Source organism: Cygnus olor, chromosome 1, assembly GCF_009769625.2.
Source record: "Cygnus olor isolate bCygOlo1 chromosome 1, bCygOlo1.pri.v2, whole genome shotgun sequence".
Classification (NCBI taxonomy): Eukaryota; Metazoa; Chordata; class Aves; order Anseriformes; family Anatidae; genus Cygnus; species Cygnus olor.
The window spans coordinates 109782284-109809624 of NC_049169.1; positions in this window are offsets into that span (position 1 = coordinate 109782284).

The window sequence follows — 27341 nt, forward strand, 5'->3', positions numbered from 1 at the left end:
TTTGCAGAGGGTCTGTAGAGCACATGAATTGTATTCCTTTCAGATGAAAAGAATTGGGAAGATGTGCTCCAGGAACACATCACATAACTTTATCTACTAACAGGCATTTAGTTTATAGGACCAGCTCAGCGCTAAGACAGAGTAACTACCACACACTGATAGAGATAATATAGGATTAATCCAGCTGATTGATCTGTGGATAGGCTCCTACAGGACCGCTGTATTTGCTGACATAGGTAAGGCCTAGATCTAGAAGATCTGTTCCATGTCTTGAGCAAACATGTTGTAAACTCAGATGTAAAACTTCAAAACAATAATCGGTCTTTTAGGCAGCTCCAAAACATCTGTATAGGGGGAACAATAGCTCAAAGAGAATAGACTCAATCAGATCCAATCTATAACATGAGATATGTGCAGTGCAAATGTAGGGGATGGCCCTCAGCTTCACAGATCATGCTGTGATCTACTGATCTGCTCCTATAGCTGTGAAGTACTTGCTAACACAGACATGTCCCATGCCCTTCTAGCACTTCACAATTCCTTGTGCTACTGGCTGTTAACTAGCTTCAGGATACCTTTTCTTTGCAGGATTGTCTTTAATAAGCTACACTTGTGCCTAATGGCCCCCAATCCCAAATGAGCAAAACGGCAAATGAGAATGAGCTATGATATGTCCCCTTAACAGTAAATGGGAGAAAACAATGAGATGTTTCCTATAGTGGTACAGCCACAGCTGAAGTTACAAGTTTGTATAGCACCCTGCTTTGAGTATTCCTGTTGCATAGTCTTTCAGTAAAATTCCCTCCCTTTGGAAGTTATTTTATCTTGTTTGCTTGCTACAGCTAAAGACTAGTAGCTGTTAGGGCATGATAGGAAGTAAAAGTATTTAGTTACTGTCAATCAGGTTTTATATCTATTTGTTTTCCTTTTTATTTACTTCATTTCCTCATTTTGTTTTTCTAGACATTTTTCATTTCAGCAATCACTTATGTGACATAGCCTGCTGTGAATTATTTGTGTGTGAATGGTTTTGATTTCTTTCTAAAATGTCTACTTGAACTCTTGCTACAGAAGTACTGAATAAAACAGAGTAAATAATTCTTGCTATTTAAGGTGCAAGGGAATGACAAAGGGTATAAGGAGGGAGCAAAATTGAGTCTATCCACACTCTCCACTCTGATCTGCCAGCTGTGATAGACAGCCAGCCTTCCCCAAAGGCTAACACACATCACTTTCAAAGTAGAGGCAGACTCTACCACTTAAGCCTCACCACTAACTTAAGATATTACCAGCAAAATAAGGAATATATTATCATCCCACAGTTCCCTGACATGCCAAGAAGGACAGACAATCTTTGTTTAAAACATCTATACAAGTGCTCACTTTCTAGCACAATTTGTTCTCAAAGTCTTACCAGCACCCAGGGGGACCAGCAAAACCTGCGATCACAAAGTACGTTGGTGGAGTTTATGGTGTGTCTACCTACTACTGCTTCAGGTTAACTCTAAATTCCTCCAGCAGAGAAACCAATGGTATCCTGTCCTGGTCTGCAGAGTCACTGTTCTTGCTAACAAATTAATTTGTCATGCTAACAAACTTATTACTTTTGCTAAGAGAAACCTGGCAGTGATTTATATGTATTATTAGGAATACTTTTATTAATTTGATAGCAATAGCAACAACAGCAAGGCTAATATTTGTGTTGGCAGTAAACTGTTCAGTCAAGGACTGGGCATCATTATGCACAACACAAGAACAGGCTCCTAGTCAGCCATATGACTGAAAGCTTTAAAAAACAAAATCATCAAAAAGTCATGTAGATTATTCAGTCTCACCCAGGGCCAAATACTGAACACCTGCAGCTTGAGTCAGGGGGGCTAGCAAGACTGAGCCTGTCCCATCATTTAGGGGACAGACAGGAACACGCTGGAAAAAATCTTCATCCTAGCTATTGTGGAGAGTCCTAAAGACTGGAGCAGTGTACAGCCTCACTGCACTGCTAACAAATCCTGAAGCAAACAATTGCCACATCTCCATATGCTACATCTCCACGTGCCGTATATCTGTATGCTACATTTCCTTATGTCACATCTTCCATATGATATGTAAAATGAGGCTTTCTAGCACCTCTTGACATATTAGATATGGAGCTATTTGCTAAGACCCATTTCATACTTGACATAATCCTTCCTTCCTTAAAATTAATATCCTGTAAATTTTAAAAATAAATCTTCTTCCTTTCCTTTCCTTTCCTTTCCTTTCTTTCCTTTCCTTTCCTTTCCTTTCCTTTCCTTTCCTTTCCTTTCCTTTCCTTTTCCTTTCCTTTCCTTTCCTTTCCTTTCCTTTCCTTTCCTTTCCTTTCCTTTCCTTTCCTTTCCTTTCCTCCCCTCCCCTCCCCTCCCCTCCCCTCCCCTCCCCCCCTTCCCCTCCCTTCCTCCTCCCCTCCCCTCCCCTCCCCCCCCTTCTCCTCCCCTCCCCTCCCCCCCCTTCCTTCCCTTCCCTCCCCTCCCCTCCCTCCCCCTCCCCTCCCCTTCCCTTCCCTTCCCTTCCCTTCCCTTCCCTTCCCTTCCCTTCCCTTCCCTTCCCTTCCCTTCCCCCTTCCTTCCCTTCCATTTCTTCTTTTGTTTTATTCTTTCCTTCAGTTCCTCATCATTACAACCCCTTTCCCCGTCCCTTCCCAGAAAATAAAACTCACTTCCCTTCTGTCTCATTATCCCTGATCTGAATGCCACCAACACCACTCTTTCTTCTCACATTTTGTGAATGCGCAGTGAGCCTGGTCAGAGACAACAGTCTGCATTCTCTAGCACCAAAGCTGAATTCAGGTTTGAAAAGATGTATTAAAGGTTATAAGGGAAGTCTCCTGAACCTCTTGTGTTGGGTAAGTAGGTTAAGAGCTGAGCTAATATGAATGGGGAAAACATTGCCAAAAAGTTTCAGGATGGTCAAAAAAATCACATTCTTTTTAGTGAATTTACTATTTACTATTGTAATTTTAGTCTAATTTATACTATGCCTCCATTTTAAGTCTCAGCAAGTCAGAACGCCCTAAAGCACACACACGCTATGAACAGGCATCAGCATGAACAAACATGACTATATGCACAAACATACAAGCATGTCAAAATGGAAAAGCCTGCCTTTTCCCATCACCCAAAGGCTCCATTGCCCCCCCTTCTGTACTGATGTGTTCTCCACCGTTCTCCCTCACAAATTGCCCACTGATGTAATAAAAGGGACAAAACAGACCCCAGCCTGCTCCAACCTACTCTGTGCTTCCCTGTTCAATAGGGCTGGCACTCCGGGACAGGTCCAGGGAGTAAGGATGCCACAAACCTAGGGCACAGAGCAGGCACCACACCAGCACTCACAGGAAAGAGCAGGGTAAATGCTAGGACACAGGACACAGTTAGATATTGCTTGCTGGAGAAGACAGAAAAAGTCAATTTGTGTCTTGGTTAAAGAGTCATAACAAGGTCTCTCCATCCACACCATCATGTGAAAGGTTGGATCCATATGCCCAGTCTTTAAAATATTGCACGTGCACAGCTGAAACACTGCATGGGTACTCTGAGACGCTGCAGAGGGTACTTAACTTCAGGTACTATAACGTAGATGCTCAACTTTGTGCATAGCTTACAATAAATAAGGTGAAAATTATGCCTGAGTGTAGTCAAGGCACGGTGTGTAGCAAACTATTAAAGAAGCCATCTCAAATTCATAGAGTATTATTGTCTGTAACAGAAGTGTATAAAGTATTCTCTAGTTCTTATCATCTGTTATAAACATTTCAGTTGTTTCCAAACATTTTTCATTGCATAACTGGTCATATTAATGTAAAATTTTCCAAATGAAAAAGGTTCATAAGTAGTTTCAGGAACATTAGGTGAAGCTGCCCACTTCCATGATCCCAGCAATATCTGAAGAGCCAATTAAAGGATGCATTTCAGGAAAGGTATGCATATCCTTCAGGGTACTGCAAAAGTTTACAGTGTGGTGGAAATGCCCATGACAGATAATAGATTTCAACTCATTTGATCAAAGGATCTTTGGGAAAAAAAACAAAACACACAGAATGAAGTTATTAAAGAAAGGTAAGTACTCTTTATTACACCTCTTTCAGCACACTGACTTGGAAAATGTAGGCATTTAGACAAAATGGTCTTGTATTTTCTTGTCCAGTGTTTGTTTCATGTGATCACTGTGGGGCAGGTGCAGAGAACATCTCATTTTACACATGTTCTTGCATAAGAGCTTTGGCCTTGGAGCACCTGTTAGGGCCGGTTTAAGTTCTTTCTCCTGGACACAGACTCTCTCAGCTGTTAGTAATTAGAAAAAAACAAAGCAGAACTACCACATGGATGCAGGCCCTGAGAGATGAGGAATGCCAAAGAAAGCAGCACAGACTTTATAAGGATGCATGTCATATTTTTTCCCTTGGCAGTACAACCTTAGAACACCAGGGTGAACGCCAGCTACCCCAGTGTCGAGAAAACAGAAGAAAGTGTTAGAGGTCTTTTAAACTTTGATCAGAAAGGAGAGCACCTAGAGGCAAGACAATTCTGTAGAGCAAACCAGGTTTATAAATATGGTTTTAGAGAAATTCTATCGGAAAAGATGTGTTTAAAAATTTTGATTGATTGAAGCAGGGTAGTTTTCTAAAACTTTGCAAACGGAAGACTTGCACTAGCATTTGTTTTAGTTATTATTGCTCTTGCAGGTTGTCTCATCAAGCTAGTCTTTATTTGTAGCCTTAAAATGCTTTAGAAACCATTTTTAGCTTATGAAATTAAAGCATCTGTAGAGGATTATGTATTTCAAATACATATTAAATGGTTTTCTACACTACAGAGATGTCATCTGTATGCAACCTGAAGATTTACTGACTAAAGCACATTTTCTCTGGCAACATATACGAAACTTTACATTTGGCTTTTATCACTAAGTTTCAATCCAATTAGAATCTATTTCAATGGAAAAAATGTGCTGATCTTAACAGGAAAGAGTCAATTGATTAGTGATTCTGAGCCACAAAAAATAAATTTAATGAGACCAGTAATAGAGCACATTATACACAAAATACCTAAAAGTCAGCAAGAGATTATCTTAAGTTACTTCTGTCACCTATAAATTTCCTCCCAGATAATTTCATGGGGGGACATGCATTAGCATGTGACTTTTTAAACTAAAAGAGAAGTTGGTGTTTAATAAATCAAATGTAAAAGTTAAAATAAGTTAGAAAAGGAAGATTAATAATGCCGTTCTGAGAATCTATTTATAAATTCTATTTGTATTGAGATCACTGAAGATATTAACATGATTTCAAATAAGAAAATTGGTAATGTCTATTTTTAGTTTTCAGATGGAATCACATTCAAACATTTGGTAAAATTGTAAGCACCACCTTTGAACAGCATGTCCTTTTAGAGAGCTTCTGGAGTCATCTTTTGTTTTTTCCACCTCCAAGAGGGTAATTAGAAATGGTTTTAAAGAGAAAAGGATGGCTTCTGGTGTGCTGGATTAGGTGGTCTCCTTCAAAAGACATTAATAAATAAAAAAAAAATCACCTTGTACTCCACCCATTATTTTCTACTGTCATAGACATAAAAACACCATCAAACTGCTGTGTCTGCTGATGAATTTCCCCACCAGATAACAGACAAGCACATAGTATTTTTGTGCTTACTTCTGTGACCCAGTTTTCAGGGACCTCAGGCATTTTATACGCTAGTAGTGGTCTACTGTACACTCTTTAGAGAGCCATAGTAGCAGCACAGCCCTCAAAGGTTGTTGAATATCATACATTAATTAGTCTGTTTTAGTGTTCAATTGGTCCCACTAGTCCTATTGCCAGTTTTTCCCTCTCAATCTCAAACTATCTGTGGGATGAGTTCCCTCACACACACAGACTTAGCCAAAATGTTGCACTGTCAGTTCAAAACCATATAGCTGTGGAAAAAAAAAAATGAAAGAATGATCAGTGTTACCATTTCGTGATGATAAATAATTAATATTGATATTTTAACTAGATAAATTATAAACCCACCACAGATAAAACTTGCAACTTCAGGACAAGACAAGAAATCCTGGTTTAATGAACAGGGATGATAAAAAGCTGTAGAATACTTATATTATTATAGCACTATAACATATTTAAATCAAGTCCTGGCTGATGAGTGAATAATGAGACATCAGTGGAATCACTGCCTTTAGATGATGCTCAACAGCTGCCAAAATAGGATTTCACCTGGAAGGTCCAGCACAGTCAGGAAGCTGGTGTTAGGATATGGTGCTGTGTTTTTCTGGCACCAGCTTCTTTTTTGTGGTTCCTGTTTGCTTCACCTCTCTGACCATGGAGTATTTAATGCCTGAGGTTATAGCAGCAAGAGAATGAGGCAGCAATGGCAGACGGGAGGGGAGAATGGAAGTGATGTTGTTAAAGTCATCCACCATGTCACTACTAAAGGCTGTCTGTCAAAAGCCAGCAAAAGCTGGCAAAGGGTACTTTTCCTTTAGAGATCATTTGTAAAGATTTCAAGAAATCTTTGTTTTGACTACTGCTGCAGAGGAAGGAAAAGAAAACAGAAATAAACACTAAAAGCAACTTGACTTAACAAGGTGAAAGTAAGCAAGGGCATGGAGAAAGGCTAGAAGCCTGATAACCTTATCACTTGCACAGCATGGTCAGATCTAATCATTTTCTAAAACAAACCTGGAAAGAGATGAAAGAGCTGATATATCTCTAAAGGTTTAGCAGGTCTAGAGACAGAAAGCAGCTTTTACATGGGAATAATATAAACAAGGAGATTAAGAGTTTACAATAGCTCTTTGAGAAAGGTAACAATCCCCCAGTTGGCACTACATTAAAATGATTTTAATCATTCTAATGGGGGAGATGGATGTTTGAGAAAGAAAATTCCATAATTATACTTTTAAGAGAAGAATTATTCTGCTTTTCTTAAGTAAAAAGCGTCTGTTAAAAGTTTTTTAAACGTGAAAAAGGGATAGTTAGTCCAGTACAGAATACAGACTATGAGAATCATTCCAGTTTGTTGAAAGAAGAATGGAGGAGGGAAGACAGATAGAAATTTCTGCTTGAGTACAGCTTGAGTGTTTTGTTTTTGTTTTTGTTTTTGTTTTTCCCATGGAGTCTGTTTTGATTTTTAAATTATTATTATTATTATTTACAAAGATGTAAAGGAGTGTTTTGTTTGATCACCACTTATCAACCAGTAGGAGAGTATTTTATGAAAACCCCATCCCAAATATTTTCACCTACTGTTCACAATACCAGTCTTAGGGGCAAAAGGTCTTGCCTTTACCAGTTGCTATTCTTTCACTGTCCAATGAAATTAAAGATCCAGTCCTGTAACTGGATGTAATGACTTGTAATATCTTGTAACTGTCTCACACAGGCTTTTTTCTACTAGAAGACACACAAACATAGCGATGTAGGTAGAGGCAGAGTATAAAGGGACAGAAGATAAATCCCTATGGAAGACCTGACATTTTGTGCCCTGAGAATTAAGAGTAGTATGAGTCTCAGCCCCTACCATCAGAATCAATCCATAGGTGTGATTGCTAAATCGCTACTTTCTTCAAAGATGCTGTAACATGATGTGGCATTTCAAAGACACAATAAAACAGAAATGCAAAGACCAGCAAAATGACCTGTGAGGCTCAGCTACATGCTGCTTCTTCTCACAGACCCCTCTCCTCTCCTGTTCTAGAAATGTTTTTTTTTCTTTCTGCTGTCTCCTGGATAGTGGCCAACTTGTAGGTCCTCAGATTCAACAACTGGGGCCCTTTGTTTTAGGGCAATCACTAACATTGCCTAGCTTGCTCTCTTCAATAAAACAGGAAGTGCTTAGACCAACAAGGTTGTGGACCACCTAGCCTCAGACCTAGTCATACATATGTTTATATTTCAGTTTCCTTTTCTCTTTGGTGGAATATTAAATTCAGAAATCTTCTGCCTTCATAAGAGATAGATGCTGAGAGTCACAGTCCAGAAATGTCCAATGGTTCATTGAAGCAAAGTCATTCAATAATCGCTTTGAGTTTTAACAGCAGTTAATCACACTTGTGATAAAACTTTGTTATTACTACAGATTGACTTGGAATCTTGTAGCACAAAATAACAAACACAAACATCTGAGCAACAGATAATTCCCTTCAGCCCTGGTATATATGAGAAGGACTCATAACTGACAGTAGCACATCCTTATGCTTTGGAGCATGTTTCTGAAGGTCATAAGGGCATCAGAAACCTGTCAAAGGGGAGTTTAGAGCCTCGTGTTTCTGCTAGACACACAACCAGAGAGCTTTATCACAGCGTGCTACTGCTCTCAAAAAGTCAGATTCTACTGTGCAGTCTGTGCATTTGAAAAGTGTTTATTTCAACCATTTCAGTTGTTATTTCTATATAACTGGACTCTCTGAAGAAAATACTCAGCAAGATCCAAGCAACTTCTTGTTTTCCCTTCCTGTTCTCCTCCATCTTTCTCACTATAGCCTTTCATTCTGCATTCACTATTTACTGCTCTGTGCACAAAGGTGAGTAAATGACTCCAATATCCCATGTCTAGCTTTATCTCCTAACACAGTAACATTCTGAGTCAGGAGCCAGGCCTGGCAACAGTTTGATACCTTGCAGGTTGATGGTGTTATCAGAACTAAATAATGTTGCTTGCTAGCCTAATAAAAAAAAAAAAAAAAAAAAATTGATGGATGAAAATGGATGGAAAACACACCCACAGATACAGATTGTAAACATATATTTTCTGTCTGGATCTAAAGGTGAGTGACTAAATGGTATTGCAGATGTACCGAAGTATGGATCTTGGGAAAGTGGCCAGACCATGTCTCGACCATCTATCAGGACAAGTCTTGGAGTCACACCATCACCCCACACAGACTAGTTTTGCCTGGAAGAAAACCCCATTGTGTTTCTGGGAGGAAGCCGTAGTGCACCTTAGCCTTCAGGGCACCTGCTAGGTGCACCCTTTCAGCCCTCAGCCACCTTGCTAGCACCTTCCAACTCCATCCGTACAGGAGAAGATGTACATTCCCAGAGCCATCAAGACAGCTTTTCTCAGGAGTACTGTATCTTTTTGATGAAGTCATGAACATGCTGTCGTGTCATTGCTCTGCTGCTGATTTTGCTTGAAAACCAAAGATTCACACAGACACCAGGGCAGCACTACTACAACAGCTCTAAGGAAGAGCTGGTACTACAACTTTATGGCCAAGATTGTATCTCCTGCTTCCAAAGAGTTTCTGTGCTGGTGGCATGATAATGATTTCAATATTTGCTTAAATTTGCTTAAATAACTTCACCAAGAAAAAGATAAAGCAAGAAAAAGGCAAAACTTTTCTAAATGCATAACAGATGCACCAGTGCATGACGGGATGAATGCAGAACAGACTTGGACCTGTCATCACGCTCCTCACAGTCACATTCTTCCTGCAGCTCATGTGGCCTACACCTGCGATATACTGGCAACGAGGCATGAGAGGCTCCCAGGTTCAAAGCAAAGTCTCATACCTTTGTTCCTGCCTGCAAGCTTTTTTACTTTTAACCTTTTCCCTCCCTGTCATCAGTGTTTTATTTTGCATGTAGCAGCTCTGACTATATACCAAGACGTTTGGATTTATTTTGTGTGTGTTTCTTTCTTTTTTTATTATTTATTTTAGCATAGAGGATACTCATCAAAGCAAAGTATAGATAGTAGAGCTAAAAGTTACATAAAAAGTCACAAATAATGAATGCTAAATATGTTTAAACATAAGGACTCTTGTCAGTCTCTGAATATTTGCTGCAGTGCATGAATATAGATTTTTCTTTAACATGTTATGAAAAATCAGCACTTTATTCTCACTTCTACATTTTTTCCTCCAGCAATACCAAAGGGTTCTTCAATCAGAATCAGTAACGGTTAGGAGTAAGGGTCAATAATCCATCTCTAGGGTGTTTTAAATGGGGAGAGGAGTGTAAACTGGTGGCACAGTAAGTGAGGGTTAGGTCTTCATTTATCAAAGGCTGCAAAATGGCACGGATACAGAGAGACCTGTCATTGCTAGAATCTGAAAAAGTATATCATTTGCATTAATAGCCCTTGCTCATACAAGAAGGACTTTCTATGAAGATTGATGTTCAAAAGCCATAGGTCCCAATGACCTAGGGAAAAAGAAAAATAATAAACAAATAAAATAATAATAATAATATAATAATAATAATAATAATAACAAAGAGGAAATGGCAAGGCTACAACACTTTTTAGGTTTGTAAACTAGTCTAAATAGATTTATTTGACTTAAGAATTCCCACCCTTTCTTTTTCCAGCTACCTGTAGTTAAACATGCCAATGTGTAACTGGAAGTTAAAGTGTAAGTGAAAAATATCTATACTTGCTCTGATGCTTTTACATCTGCACAGCACTCCTAGAAATAAAGTCCATATATAGCTACAACAGTATTCTGTACATTTAGGTGCATCTTAGTGTACATATTTCTGCTCTTAAATGTTTCTAACAGCTATCTCTGACACACACACTGCTGCACATCAGGACAAACGATTCCCAGACAAAGTAGCCAAAAAATTGTGTACTATACACTTTTTGTGCTTTTAGGAATCCTGCAGTTTATTAGCATCCTGAAGTGAAGACATTGGACGGCCTTTACTCTTGATTTTTGGAAAGTGGCTTTGAAAACATTCTTAAAAAACAAACAAACAAAAATTATATAATGTTGTGACAGTTTGCGATCTGATTTTGTCTGTTCTGTACCAGTTCTGTAATTTACCTCAAGCCTTCTAGCATTAGCTGGTATATGACATGTCAGGGCCAGAATTCAGTGACTAAAAAAAATTCTTAAAGTAAGATAGGAGCTTGTTGAAAAACAGTGGCCAGCTTTGTTACAAAACACGAAGTTTTCGTCGGTATTGAACAGAAAGTTATTTGTTAATAGCAGTTTTATAAATCTCTTGGAGGCTTTTCTTTATCTATATTTAGACTTAGCTCCCCTCAAAACCCTTTTATTTATCTTCTTTCAGGTGATGGAACTAATATGAACTTCACAGTTTGCTTATTTCACTTTACTCATATTTTAGTATTCAGTTCCATACAAAGAATGCTAACACTGAAGAACCTAAAAAAGAAAAAAGCTGCACAGAACTGACTCATTTAAGATGAAGTTAGTATGGTTTCTGCCTCCCCACTAGATCTTAGTTATCTGCCCTTTTTCTGCCTCAGGCTAAAATGAAAATGACCATCCTTCTTTTAATCCCAGCATTTAACATAGTTTGTAGTTCTGCAAAACCAGATAACAACTCCAGAAAGCACTTAGAGCTAAAAGTGAAAACTGAAGTATGTCCAACTGTCTACAAGTATGACCTGTCTTCTAGAAGTGCAGCCCAGCCACAAAGGGTCTATGAGCAGGTCACCGACACAATCTACACTGAAGTCAAGACTGCCCTCAGCTGTGATGGGACAAAAACCAAGACCATGATTCTGTTGCCTCAAAATGTCCCACGGACCCAGGAAAAAAAAAAAAAAAATAAAAAAAAAAAAAAAAAAAAAAAAAAAAACAAACACCTCTAAGGCATGGTAATGTGCAAGGTAGGGAGAGGAAAATCCCCCAGAGAAAAGATAGAAATTTTCATTTCTCCCTATGATGTCAGTGATAAGAAATGATCCTATCATGCCCTCATTAGCCACCTCTTTCCCAAGTGCCATGAAGGAAGAAAAAGATTTTGAAGCATCCCTGATAAGATTACACCAGATCCAGGAGAAAGTCCCACAAGACCCTATTGCCACTTATAGTTTTACCTCATCTCTTGTTTTTCCTCTAGGGTGTCAAACCCAGATGACATCAAGGATTTTGAAGTTTCCTTGGGTTTTGCAACATGATGTGCATATTCTCACTGTGCATCATGAAAATCCCATTAATTTCAGTGAATTATTTTTTCCAATTATTCATTTTCCAAAAATCATTCCAAAATTAAAAAAATATATAATGCCACAATGGCATTTTAATGACTTAGTAAAGCTGGCAAAGATCTTGGAAATGCAAAACTTGCTTAGTTTAGACCATTTTTGTAAAGTTAGAAGAGACTTGATGGTGAAGTTCTTAAACAGTTAGCATTTCCTCTGTCTTTTAAAATCAAGAATCCATTTTTGATTTTAAAATTATTCTTTCAAATTATAACTTACACCAGAACAATGAAAAGAAACTTTGAAAACTTAAAAATGAAGCTCTAAAAAGTAATTGATGAAATTACTTCTGAAAAATCTTGTCATATAGAAAAACTGATTATTTTTAGACAGACTACAAATGATCATGGTCCTTTTCAGGGAGAAAAAAAAAAAATAAACAGCTAAAGGTAATTCTTGTTTGTTTTCAGGACAACTACAGTTTATATGTTTTCAATTTTCCAGATAATTTCAGATTTTCTGTAGCATGTGGATGTGGCCTACATTCCAGTTAAGAAGCTGATGAAATTTTTGTTGGTGGCAATTAGAGTTTAGTCAGATGGAAATCTTTACAGAGGACACTGAGATGTTGCTTAAAAATTTACATTAATTCCATGTATTCTTTCACAGAAAAAAATGTGGAAAGTAGCAATGAAAAATATGAGAAAAGGCAATGGCATTCATGTAATCCTGAAGAGATTCAAATTACAGTGAGTATGTATATTTCATACATTTTTATATAGCACTTTATCTGAATGAGAAGGCATATATTAATAGAAAGATTATTTTCCCTGGCTTACATTGGCATTCTCAATAACTTATTCATCACAATTAAGTAAAAATTATGAACATGTGGAAAACTTGTCAAACAGTTCTAAACAATGTTTTCTAAATAATCACAAAGAGGTCATCTGTTTTTTTTTTTTTTTGTCTTTTTGTTTGTTTGTTTTTTTGTTGTTTTTCTCCAGAACATTCAACAAGTCCTCTTTGTCAGTAAATGATGTAGGTACCTACATCAATAATTTCTGGTAAATACATGATGGGTGAAGTCATTTAAAGAGCCATTCTAGAAGCCAAACTAGTCTGGAGGTGGGGATTTATTTGACATAATGTCTCCATATGAACTGTTCTAGTAGTAAGTGATACTAAATCCTTTGATCTAGCTTCCAAAAATAAATAACAACTCATATCAGTATTCATGTACTTCATTATATGCAAATAACAACTGCAAGAGAGAGATTCTCATTTTCAGCATCAGTGTGAAATACTTGCCATGAGAATATCACTACTTTTGTAATAACCATGTCATGATCAGCAAGTTTGCTTTGAAGAATCAAGTATAATAGAGAAAGTAATCATAACGATTTTTAAAAGTATAAGTTTTCTGAAGAAAAATAAATTAATAAATAAATACGTGTATGAGTAAAGTAAATACAGTTGGAGATAGTCTAAGAATACTGTCCTTTGGACACACAAGAACTACAAGTATTAGTGGGCTAAACATTTTTACATACATATACATTTTGTACCTGCATGCATGCCCATTCATCTAAGATGATGCCTCGAAAAATTTTTAAAGCTGAATGACTTTGAGGAGTAAATTATATTTCCAATGATGGGACAGAGAAACAGAGGTTCATTCATGATGGGACAGAGAAACAGAGGTTCATTCAGACAGTAAATACTTAATTCATGTTTCTGTTTCTAAGACCTGGAGGAAAACTGGTCAAAAAAACCGGAAGCTTCAATTCAAATTTAACTTGAGGGGACAGGTAATGCGAGGTAAATGCTAGCTGACAAAATTTCCCTAAATTAAATTCTACACAGTGATTTGGGGGAATGGTCAAACATTCTCTTAGGTAATGCATTCAATTAGGAAAAGACATATTTTTTTCTACTCTTATTTTCTCCTAATTCCTATGGCTGTGTGAAGTAGTTTCTCTTACACAAGATTTTAAAGCTGTTTTATATCTGTCTACCAGCTGAGGTTTCCAGGACATCTTCTCCATGCTATGGATAACAGGAGCAGTTTCCTACTTACACAATGGCAAGAGGCTGGATGGGGAATTTCCATCCCTGTCAGCAATGACAGTAACTTCACAGTGCTGTATGCTAGCCCATACAGCAGCTGAACTGGGAGTTCTGGCTGTTGTTTCATTCACAATGTGTTCTTGTTACCCAATTATACTTGTAACATTTCTGTTTATTATTTTGTAATCTTTGACTCTGTCGTTTATTAGTGTCTCTATTTATTCTGTGCAACTAAGGATACAAAGGTATCCTTAGGAGACAGGAGACAGCTCAGGAGACAGAAAACTAAAGTCCTGTAAACTATATACCTCATACAGTTTATGATAAATAAATTTGAGTTATACTGTGTTTCTGGTGCAGAGTAGCACAGCATATATGGTGATCACTTAGATGATGCAATTCCCAGTTATTCTGAGAACTGTATGTAGTACTGAAATGCTCACCTGAGTAAGCTGTAGCATTGCAGCTTCAGGTCTGCAGCTTAAAGTTGCTCACAAATTGATTTAATTACATGCCCTTTTCTTTGCACAGTTTAAAACTTAAAAAAACAAACAAACAACTTTATTTTCATGGTTTGACAGAATTGAAATCTGAAACATACTAGTAATTTTAAACTTCACAACTGATAGACTATGTCTGAGGCTTACAGCCTCTACAGCGAGCCTTTAAGAAGCAGATAAAATCTAAAGTATGTGTTTAAGGTAGAAAAAATTCAAATACATCCTCAACTAGTTCTCAAATGCCTAATTACAATTTTAATGTCAATTTTGTTAGAGTTACTTCTTTTTCACCTTTAGATTGTACTATTGAAAGTTCCATTTTCTCAATGCAAATAATGAATTGTCATACAAAAAGCTCATAGTATCCTTCAATCTTCCATAATAATAAGCCAAAGCAATAGGAAGATTTTTCTAAGTTGGGTTTCCTAAGGCCAAGCATTCTTCTATGAGGTAAGATAGTAAAACAGAGGAGAATTTGGCTCTAAAATGAAGTTTATTCATTTCCTCTTACTGTCAGATAGAAGTTCCTTTGGAAAGTCTTGTACAAAATAAGTACTCTCTTGAAATATTAAAATGCCTTGGAATAAAATCAATTGGATCATGAGTTCTATTTTACTCTGATAAAAAGTAGAGGTGCTATTTCCTATTAGTGTGTAACTGTTAATATCATATATCAAGTTGTATTGCTTTTTAACTGGTATTGGAGTGTGTTTTTTTTTCCTGCTTTTGAGTATTTGGTATTATTACCACTGCATTATGACACTGTTACTCTTCATATATATATACACACATATGTTACTCTTCATATATACATACATATATATATATATATAGGTGTGTATATATAATATATATGCGCACAGGCATAAGCTAAAGATCAGGCTCATCCTTCAGTCCTCATTTTCAACATTTACATATTGACCTGACCTTTGGCTCAATTTTAGAATGAGTTACTTGTCTAGTAAGGAAACTCAGGTTTATAGTAACCTTCTCCATTAATTACATGAATAAAATTGCCCAAACTCAGTTGCCTACCAACACAGGGCACCTTGTTCTGTGAATTCAGTGATGCAGTATTAGAAAAGTGAAAAAGGTGTTAGGAAAGTACCACTGTAAGCAACAAGACACAGAGGTGATTTTGACACCTGTGAAGCCTCTCTCTTAATCAACATGAATTAGAAACAATCTATACAAATTTGGTAATATGCTAAATGATAACAACACTGAACTCCTAACTATGTTTCACAGAAGGCTAACATACCCTGATTGTACACAGATACTGTGTATAGGCAGAGAAGAAAGTGAGATAGAGCATTTCTTCCAGGGTTGATGCAGTCTTATTGTGGTTGTAGTTTTAATCCTCAAGGGGAATAAATACTTCCAATACAATCAAGCTTCATGTATGCTTGGCTTATAAAACAAGATTTCTTTGCCCAATTCCAGAGAGTAAAATGATAAAAAGGACAGGTAACATAAAACCTGCATGCCATATAATAAACTCCAAATTCAAGATACATGAAAGCATGTAAGAAGAAAAACAATATTTGACGTGTCTTTACAGCTCTGATGCCTGCTGTTATATGATAGTCACATACTTCTGGTGATAGTTTCTCTTTTCTCCTATGCACATGTGGAATATCACTTGCTATTAGAGATGGTGAACATCTTTTCAAACTTTTGACTAAAATTCACGTCATATTTTCTACACGTACCTTTGCAGCCACTCTCTGACCACCTTTATTACATGCAGAGAAAGATCCCCCTTTATTACATGCTGAGGAAGCACACACAGGGAATAGCCAAAGACAAAGACATCTGAACACCAGAGACTCACCCCTATCCTACATGCATACATAAGGAGGATTGAGCACTTTACCTCTAAAATAACTAACAGTTCAAAAGCACACCTTAAAGACAGTATTTTTTTTTCCAGTTTCTCTCTTTCCTTCTCATTACCACCCTTTATTTCACCTCCTTCCCTTCATAGCTCCCTCTCTATTATTTTCGTATCTACAAGGTAAAATAATTTGGAGGACTGCAATCACAATATTGTACTTCCAGTTATATATAAAACACTTGGATATCTTCTAGCAAAACCTTCCATGCTTCATTTTATCACCTGTGAAAAACACCATTACAAGACTCACACTAGATAACTTGTGGAAGAAAATTTGGCATTTGACTTTCCAAATGAGGAGGTAAGCCAACTTACAATATTAAACACACATGGCATGTTAATAGCAACAACAGATAATCTAGCTGTACAAAAAGCATAGCATGAAGTGCAAATAGAATTTAAGTCTTTACTAGTAAATTCGTAATCCAAGCTTAACTAAGGAAAAAAATGTAAGTCATACCCTACAGTTATTATTAAACTTTATTATATTAAATATTTTTATACATGACTAAAACTCTCACTAAACATAACATTGATGTGATAAAAAATTCATAAAAACTTTGCTCCTTTTTTCCCTGATTGGTTTCCATATACTTTTCTCACCGATCTCTTTTATTTATCCTGCAGTAGTGACATGGACATAAATGAAAAAATCCCAAACACCTGTTGTTTTTATAATGTATTTTAAATTAATTTTCATTTGCCTTCTGAAAAACATCCTGGAAACATGTAGGTGCTGAAATCCAGATATTTGGCACACAGCTGAATCAGATGCAGGTGCAAATTAGCAGTGTGTATTTTCCTAAAATGAGTATTTACTTTCTTATAGTTGCAAACAGCTTAGTCTTAATAAAGAAACATTCACTCTTCTGAGTGGATATTTATTTACACTTAAAACTGGAACTTGAAACTTGAGGGCTTTACTAATTTAAAAGAACCCAAAGATTTTTTGAAAGCCTGGCTTTTGGTCCTTAGACCACATGAGTGCTTGACCATACTTCTTTACTGGAGATTCTCTTTTAGTTTTCCTGGTTGTGGCTTTGACGGCCTGAGCCCTTCCAAGAGTTGCTTATGGCCAGACACAAAGCACATGCCATGTGGAGACTTTTGGTCACAGGTAGCAGGCAGCAGCAGGGATGTCCCAGGTAATATATCATCCCGCTGGACAGGAAGCTGCTCCTAACCAGGGCAGGTTAGCCAGCACTGTCAGTTTTCCTTCCCTAATTCCATACCGAGCTCCCCAATAGCCTCAGCACCATCAGAGCTCCAGAGCTGGGGAGTCACCAGCAACTGAAAGGCCTCACAGGATACTCTTGAGTAGCATAAAACTAAAGCTACTTGAGTAGCATAAAATATAAAGCTACTTTTCTTTGTGGATAAGGCATATTAAGCAAATTGTGCAAGAATCTGAAACATGCTCTTGCGTTATGAGAACTTTGAAGTGGCAGCACAGATACTGAACATCAACTAAAACATCAGGAAATAGAGTCAAAAAAAAAAAAAGATAAAGAAAATATCTGGTACTAACAGTACTAGTCTTCAGTGGTATCCTACCTATTAAAAATCTGATGTCAGTTGGTGTGGACAAAGTGAACTACAAAATTTGTGTTTGTTTCTATTTGAGACAAACATGTCTTGAACTAAATGAAAAGCTGCAAAGCTGACATACAAAGATTATCACTGATGATAACACAAGCACTCAGAAACATCACTGCTTGTCTGAGACATGAGAAGGAGCAGAAAGGATGATCAGTAAAACTACAGCAGAAAAGTACAACTGCACTTCTTGGCAGTGCTTTGCAAGTTTCACTGTACTACAACCTGGTTCTGTTACAATAGAAAATGTCAGTTTTTTCCTTCCTATCTAGCAACAAACCTGTGCAATTAGTTTTAAAAGAAATAGAGCACTAGTAAGAAAAACTGTTGAATGGGGTACATACAAAGAAAGCAATATAACACATGCTTGAAATTAGCTTTTTACAGCATTTATCAATAAAAGAAAGTCTAAACAATACAAGAGTAGATAAGAAAACAGAAAAAAAATATATAAGCATACCCACAATTATGGACTTTGTTCTTGAAATAACAAGTCCTGAATTAGGGGTAAACCAGGTACTTGTACTCCAGGTAGCTGTGAGACCAACTGATACTCAGTTCCTTGCTCTAGAATGCAAGATGCCCAGAAAAGATTTATCTTCTAATTTACCATTCCGATTTCTCTCTCATACAAGCAGGAACACTGTAACACATACTTGCAAACAAGCAAGGAAGAGAATAAGAGGGCTCTGAGCAAAGAATGTGAATTCTGTACTTCTGCAGTAGGTAGGTACCTGTGTATATATAAAGAGAATAATGCGCATCAGGTGGAGCTTGCCATTACAGCCAGGGCAGAGATCACTGACCTTCTTACTGGGCACAACCAAGTGGGGCAGGCATGGGGCAGTCACACCCCTGCAGGTCCTGCAGGCATGGGGTAGCCACTGAGGACTCTAAGAACACAGGACAGCCCAAAAGTTTATTGAGTTTTCCTTGCCTTGCCTTTGTGTCCAATGAACTAAACTAAACTTGGTAGGACAAGGGGGAATGGTTTTAAACCAAAAGAGGGTAGATTTAGATTAGATATAAGGAAGAAATTCTTCACTTGGAGGGTGGTGAGGCACTGGAACAGATTGCTCAGAGAAGCTGTGGATGCCCCATCACTGGAGGTGTTCAAGGCCAGGCTGGACAAGGCCCTAGGCAACCTAATCTAGTGGGTAGCATGCCAGACCATGCTGGGTGGGGCAGGGGTGTGGGATGGGGGGGATTCTATGATATCTAATGCAAAACCAGACTGTTTACCAGTAGTGTGAACCTATGATCGATATTAAATATTGACTGATATTGATATACAATAGTTGTTAAAGGAGGTCACATTTCTGATTCTTAACAATATTAAAGCCGACCAATCTTGAGTTAAAGTCACAAGTTCTCTTATTTTTCTGCCATTTTCAAAAAAAAAAAAAAAAGTCAGAAGCTATTTGAATGATGTCTGGTTTGTCTATAAAGTAGAAAACTACACTGTCAAATGAACCAGAAGTTCTTACAAAAATTTATTACTAGATAAACAAGGCTGGGGATAACTTGTGAGTTTCAGAATCACAATACGGTGGATTTTTTTTCAAGCAATTTGAGGCACTCAAGAATCAGCAGGACTTTACAAATCATATCAGAAATTGAACTGTGAATTAATTCAGAACACATTACCATTGGAATAAAAAACTTTAAAATTTTAAATTAGCCCCCATCTGGAAATTTAACACCACTTAAACATTCATACCTGAGCAGCAAAAAGATCCTTATTTAATGGCAATATAGCTGAAGTTCATAATTCTATATATCATCAATAAAAGAGGAACAAAAATGTAATTTAACTGGACTACTTCCCTTAAATGTTATATGTACTAAAGTGATTCAGTTTTTACGTAGAGCAAGAATAACACCTCTTCATGTTTGACCTTTTCAGTCTGAACAACTTAATTTAAAATCCTATTTTAAAAAGTGCATTTATCCTTCTGCCCTTTGGGTAGAATTCACACAGAATAAGTCACCATTCTTCCACTGTACCTTGTTTCACAGATATGCTTTGGGGAAGGGCACTCCTGACATTGCCTTGGCACATGAGGCAACAAGGCACAGACAATGGCTGTTAGAACCAGACTTTGGCATCCTGGTTCTGTAAACACCACCAGCAGCATTTCATAGATGAGTGGCCTTGTTAGCTTGTATTTTAGGAAACCATATTGTAGGTCCTTACGAATAGGAAGAGCTGTTTGAAGCAATAAGGATTTCCTTCATCCACCACTTAGAAGTTACAAAGACTGATCTGAAGCCACAGAAAGGAAGAGGATGCAATTTTATTGGAAAGAGACCACAGAAAGATAAAATCCCAGATTAAAACAATCAGATTAAGATTTCGGTCACCTGACAAACTAATATTAAATTATTGGCAGCTAATTTTTCACATAACTCTTTTTGTTTTTCATGACTTAATGTTCAGTCTCTGAAATGACATTAAAAGGAAGAACACATTATTCAAATAACAATTATTAAAATTAATAACATTATTCAAATTATAATTTTTCAAGTGCCATTGGAAAAGGAAAAAAAATCAATGACAGGACAAAAAAAAAAAAAAGCATAATGGAAAGTGAGGTAAGGCACACTACATATGCATACAGACCTGGCTCTGTCTACCCTCCTGTACCTGCGTCAGGCAACTGCAGCTCATGAGTGACTTCTACAGTTTTCTTCCCTCTTTCAACTTGCACTTTGCTCACATGGCATGGCCCTGAAGACAAAATCTATATGTGAAATCCCTGAAGTTATTAAAGTACTGCTGTATGAGGGACATTTTCTTTTGTTGGATACATTTTTTTTTCTAAAATCACATATAAATGTTTAATTTTTAACATAGAGAAGACTTGGAAAAAAATAAAAAATAAAATTATTTTTCCATTAAGTAGTATACACTAATTTTACATTGTAAACATTAATGAAGACTTACTCTGTTATACAGAGACCACAGAAAAGAAGGATTGACATATAAAAAATATTCTGAAGTAAAGGTCAAGGATAGTGTCCCTTCTATAACTGACTGAATATACACTTTAAATTCCTGAAGCCATATAACCACTGGAGTGGATCTTCCTCAATAGCTTAAATTTACTATCCACCTGAAGAGGAATTATTTTGTTATTTATTGATCATCCACCGTCTTATGTAGGTTGATAATTATTGGTATGTATAACAAAGCAGCTTCCTTGTACTATTCATTACATTGCCAGCATATTGGATGTGTTTCTCAGCCAATGTGAAAGCCACAGTTCATTCTAAATGAGGTGTAATCAATTGAAATTTGTCATTATTTATAATATCTGGAGTGTTCAGGACTACAAGAATAAATCTGTTTCTAGATAACGGTGTGTGTAAGGCACCACAGTGACTAATGTGGGCATAGTCCTGATGTCACTAAAGCAGGTCCAAGACTTCACTCAGCCCTTGTTTTCCTCTAGTATGATGGGTCACCTTTTTACACTTGGCCAGCTCAACAGAGGTGCTGTACTTCATATCGGTGGAATTTGATTAAAATATAAACACCTAATGTGGTATCTAAATATCCATTTCTAGTACCTATTGCCAAAATCACTCTGTTGGACTAAGCAGTTTTGAATGCTTACCTAATAGTGTTTCTCTTCCAGTGTTTTTCTCTGCTTACACAAAAACACGTTACTGATTTTGTCTGCGTCTAAACCATAATTCCTCTTTAGGAATATGTTCCCTTTGCTTAACTAGATGCTGTTAAGTAGAAACACTGTAAGGTTATTATGAACATTTAGAGTTTTTATTTGCTGTAGAGTTAGCACCTCAACTGTAGGTTTGCAAGGCTCGTTGTTGATAAGGGAGCGGTTATGTTACGTAGCTGGTGTAAAGTAAGAATAATTGTCACAAATATCCAAAGTTTTAGCCTTTGAATGTGGTCAGAATGAAGCAGATCTTTTCAGAAGCTTGAGCAGTTAAATTAATCAAATGACCACAGATTTTATATATAAGAACCCCTTTTTGACAAATCTGATTCTTCAATGCTTTATTACTGGAGTGCTCATTTGTTGGCTTTTTCTTGCTTCTGTTTTTGCTGTTTCCCCATTCTGTATGCACAACATCTAGTACCTATCCTGCCATTCACTCTTCCTAAATTCATAGTGCTCTGCCCTGCCCTTAAAATATTATTAATAGCAGGTGGAAGTGTCATGGCAAGCCACAATGAATCCTCAATGGATTCTAAAAATCAGCTGTGAGAAGACAACGCATTCCTTGCAGCTGCCTAGGCTGCCTAATAATAAAAAGATGCTATATATTTGTGGGAAATGGACAGAGATTTAAACCCCGTTTTCAGTAAGCACTTCAGATAGCAGCAAGCTTTGGTTGTAACCAGTCAGTAGCCTAAATGGTTCACATCCCTTTAGTTTCTGAATATCCATATCCCATTACTTATTCTCTATGATAAGTAAAAACTCGCTTTGTTAGTGAGTTCATTTCTGTATGTTACTTGCCAAATTTAATAATAATGAACCTGTGTAATGTGTATTTTGTGAGTTTAGTGATTATGTTCACAGTAGCTGTTTCATTTTCCCATAAAAGTGAATAAGATATAATACAGTACAATACAGTACAATACAGTACAATACAATAGTTCAGTTTAAAATACAAACACCATCTAGTCCAACTGCCTGACCAGCTCAGGCTAACCAAAAGTTAAAGCACGTTACGGGGCATTGCCCTAATGCCTCTTGAACACAGACAGGTTGGGGACATCAAACACCCCTATAGAAAGCCTGTTCAGTGTTTGACCACCCTCACGGTAAAGAAATATTCCTATGTCCAGGCTGAACCTCCCTGGAGCAGCTTTGTGCCATTCCCACATGTCCTGCCATCGGTGCCAGGAGCCAGCGGCCAGCACTCCCCTCTCCACTTTCCCTCCTCAGGGAGATGCAGAGCAAGGAGGTCACCTCTCAGCCTCCTCTTCTCCAGGCTGGACAACCCAAGTGTCCTCAGCCTCTCCTTGCAGGACATGCTTCCAGCCCTTCTACCAGCTTCGTTGCCCTCCTCTGGATGCTTTCAAGGACCTTAACATCTTTTTTATATGTGGAGCCCAGAACTATACACAATATTCAGGGTGAGGCCAACACTAGTTGGCTAGACAGTAGGACAATCACCTCTTTTGACCTGCTGGCTGTGCTGTGCTTAATGCACCCCAAATGAAGTTTGCCTTCCTGGCTTCCAAGACACATTGCTGGCTCATGTTAATCCTGCTGTCAACAGTTCTCTTTAAAAATCTTTATACTGAAAAGTAGAATGACAGTGCTTTCGATTAAATGAGCCAGATCTTCAGCTACAGAAGGATAACTTTATTTCACTCCAGTGGGAGAAAGTTGTTCAAAAGCCAATTCCCCTGACCTAGAGGATCTTCCCTGACTTCATCTCTCCTGTTGGACTTTTCCACTCTGTAATTAAACATTCACTGGGTAAGAGGGAATAAAGAATAAAGAAGAAAGGAAAAAATAAGCCCTTTGTAGAGGTTCCAGTTTTCTGGTCCAAGGAATATTTAATTATTTAGACAAAGTGGAACTACTTCTCTGGAGAGGCTGAGAGAGTTCCATGGTGTTTCAGTCCAATAGAAAAAAATTGACAGAGGAAACCCAGTGTATAAATCTCAGTAAGGGAAGAGGTACCTGCTTAGCTGTTTCAAACAACATAAAAAAATTATATTTACTAAGTGAGTTGAGAAGGAAAGTTGATTAGAAAGTTCATTGTCCTTATTCAGATGTTTCACATTTCTTTAGAGTTATTACTCTATCTTAAATTAGGCAGGTAGCCATTAGGGAAGGAAAGCTTTAATGTGCTTATTTTTGTAACATATATGGTGTATTTGTTGTGATGACTTGTCTTAAATTATTACACAAAATTTTCTAATCTTTAGCAAAAGACTGAGCAGTATGCATCCTGAAAGAAAGGACGATATTTCTCACAGGAGAGAGATTTTAAGGAAGGGTGATTAAGTAGTTATGTTACATACAGTGTGTACCCTTTACCAGTGACATGTGCTGAATCCAGCTGATAGGTCAAATACACAAGTAAAGTTTTAATGAAACAAGATGCCCACAGGATCCTAGAGCAGCTGCATCTGCCCATTGCTTCATGTGTAGAACATCTTCCATTGCTTCGCAGTGCTGCACTCCCCCACTTCCAAGAAACTAGGGGCCTCTTAAAACAAGGTTGAAAGGAGAACGTCTTGCTAGTCAGCTGGCAACATATCTGCATTTTAAGCTAGCCTGGATACAGCAGAGGAGAGCTTAGATTTTGCTATGTGACTGACCTCTCTTAGCCAAGTCATAGCAGTGCGAGCTATCAAATATGACAGACTCTTGGCAAGCATTTGCGTGCATTGGCCAGAACCTCTTCTAAGCCCAGCTGGGATCAATTAAACTAAATAATAGTTCTGCAATAACTAGTTCCTACCACACTCTTCAGAAATTGCTTAGTGTTCAAATGTAAATACTGTTAAGTTCATACCTTGCTTACCCTTCCCCCATTTTGCAGAAACTGTGACAGAAGTTCAACCTAAGATTTTTTAAAGCAAGCTTTTAAAGATTGAATAAGAAAGAAAATAATATGTACAGGCATGCATTCTTGTCTTCTTATTTGCCATGAAGAATTCTGTTCTGTTCTTGTATATCCCAAATACATATTAATATATATACATATTAATCTCATTAAATGTATATCTCATTAAATGGAGTATCTCAATTAAATGTTTAGTAAAATGAGTTTAGCTAAACTCTTCTCAAATCCTGCCTTCCACTTTTGAAGTATTTGATCAAAAAGCATGTGTTGTGCTATAACTCAGCATTTCCAGGGCCTGATAATACATTAGGACAAGATTTTTTCTAAGTTTTTCTTAGTGATTTTACTACTGTATGGAACTTTGCTGTAAGCAACATGAATAAACAGTCTCATCTTTTAAATGAAGGAAAACAATGTAATTGGAGCAAATGCATGAATGTTTTTCATTGTAACTGAAAAGCCAAATTATTTTCCATTCAAGTAAACACAGAATCATTAAAAGTTAATTTTTATAATCCAGGTAATCTCCAGATCTTTCCTGAGAGGAGCACATGATAAAGTTATGCATCCAAACAGGTAGTTACTCTGAAGCCAACAGTATTTGCACAATTGCAAAGTACCTGATCATTCTATCAATTACAGAGGAATACAGTTCTGTACCTAAATAAAAAGAAATTAATTGCATTTTTTTATTATTATTTTTTGAATAAATGTCATGTAGCTTTACATGGTAGATTTACAAACCTAATGTAACACTAAGAAAGCACTTGTTCTGCTAGGCACTTGAATTCTGTTAGACTGCTCAGCTGCTTAAAGGCCCTTGATGAATGGAAGCCAAGATTTTTATGATCCTGTGAAATGTCAGTGTTACCTGGAAGAGTACACTATTTTGTCACTAGATTCCTTAGGTAATGACTTTCCCCACCAAGTATTCTCCCCTATTTGAAGAGCTGCAATAGCCTGTCCAGCCTAGGCTCTGTCTGCAATATTCTGCTAACCTAACAGACGAGCTTGCAGAGGTTCTGCAAGCCTTCAGATTTTAAACACTATTAAATTTTGCAAGGATAAGTCATGAAAATTATGGCTTACTTTAAATAAGCAGTATGAATAGCAGAAAACTTGTAACTCCACTTGACTTAAAAACAATTCCTAAGGTGAAGAGTCAGAGAATGGCTGAAGGCACCAAGATAACCAGTTAAGTCTTCCTCTGAGAAAAGATCAGTAAATATGGCATTGCAGGTCCAAAATGTATTATTTTACGTAATCTTGGAGAATATGCTCATTTCTCTAGGAAAAGGGGAAGTTTTTTTTTATAGTTATCAATACTACCAATTCAAGTATGATCTGCAAGCATAGCTGAAATTCTTATCCACCACTGGCAGTACACATTGCCCATCTTAACCTGCACCAGCAAAATGACATAAGCAGCTTATCATTTGCTCTCAGGATTACACAGTCCATCAGCAAACCTCTTTTGCTACAAGTGTAATTGATGGCCTCATCTGGTTTTTAATGCTCCATAGCACGACAAGCCATGTTTATTTTCAGAATCCTAACCTGAACTGGAAACAATGCTTTTCAAAGCATCAGCCATAGAGAGGTTACAAACGTACTGCACTGCATGGTGCTGTAAAATCTCCAGCGCACAAGTAATCATACTAGTCTCCGTTGATCTTACAAGAGAGATGAGGCTTTGGTCAGAACACAGAAGAGCATCCCAGTGGTGGTCAGCTTCCACCATGATCATCCTGAAGGCCCAATGCATGAAAGAGCAGCAAGGCGCAAGCAGGCTGGTTAACATAAACTGATTTCTGATGTACCTAATGTCTATAAGAGCTGTCAGATGATAGCCCATATGGGGATCCTCACCTCTATGGCTGGACTCTTTACAGGAAGATCACAAAGACCTGCTGCCATCTGACCTCTGCTGATAGCTGCTCCAATAGACAAGAGGGATCATATGTGCTACAGGAGACAAACAGAGACATTATGTGTATAGTGTCTCTATCTATAAATGGACTTGCTTTACTTGGATTTGCAAAGCTACCAGAGACATGGGAGATGAAGGAAGGGTGAATAATAAGGGCATTGTAGCTTTCATTCTGGGGGAGGTCCCCGGACTCATATATAAACCCAAACCTGACAATAGTTCAAGAAGAAAGCTTACAGGATGGAATTTAGAAAATTTCTTCTACCTCTGGCTGCTCTGGGGGATTTCACAGCAAGAGGTAGTCTTTGAGACCAATAACAATACCATTCAATGGGTGAGGATTAAGCATTGGAAGTGTTTGCCAGTACATACTTTATTTTCTGTAGGAGAGAAGTTAATCCCTAATATAAGCACATTTTAGTGATATTATTCCTCCTACCATAGCCTCTCCACCATTTTAGTTTGAAAAATTGTTTAAAACATAACATTCCTTCATAAAGTAAATCCTTATTCCAGTAAACTTTCAAATGTAGAACATACCAAGCAAAGGTACAGCTACCCTTTTAAGGGGAAACCTCCAAGATGACCTTGTAAGATAACCTCCTGGCTAGGAACCAAGAGATCTGACAGTAACTAACAAATCCAACTCATTATTTTATATATATAAATATCAACTTCCATTTATAACATCTCATCTCTACACCAAACAGCCCTCACGCTTTAAAGTATCAGTTCTCTGTTTCTGAATGATTCCCAAAGGGACTACCTCAAAGACAGAGTAGTTCCCCAGGAAAAAAAATAATAATAATAATAAAAAAATCACAGCCCAGCAGTATTTTCCTAATATTTTC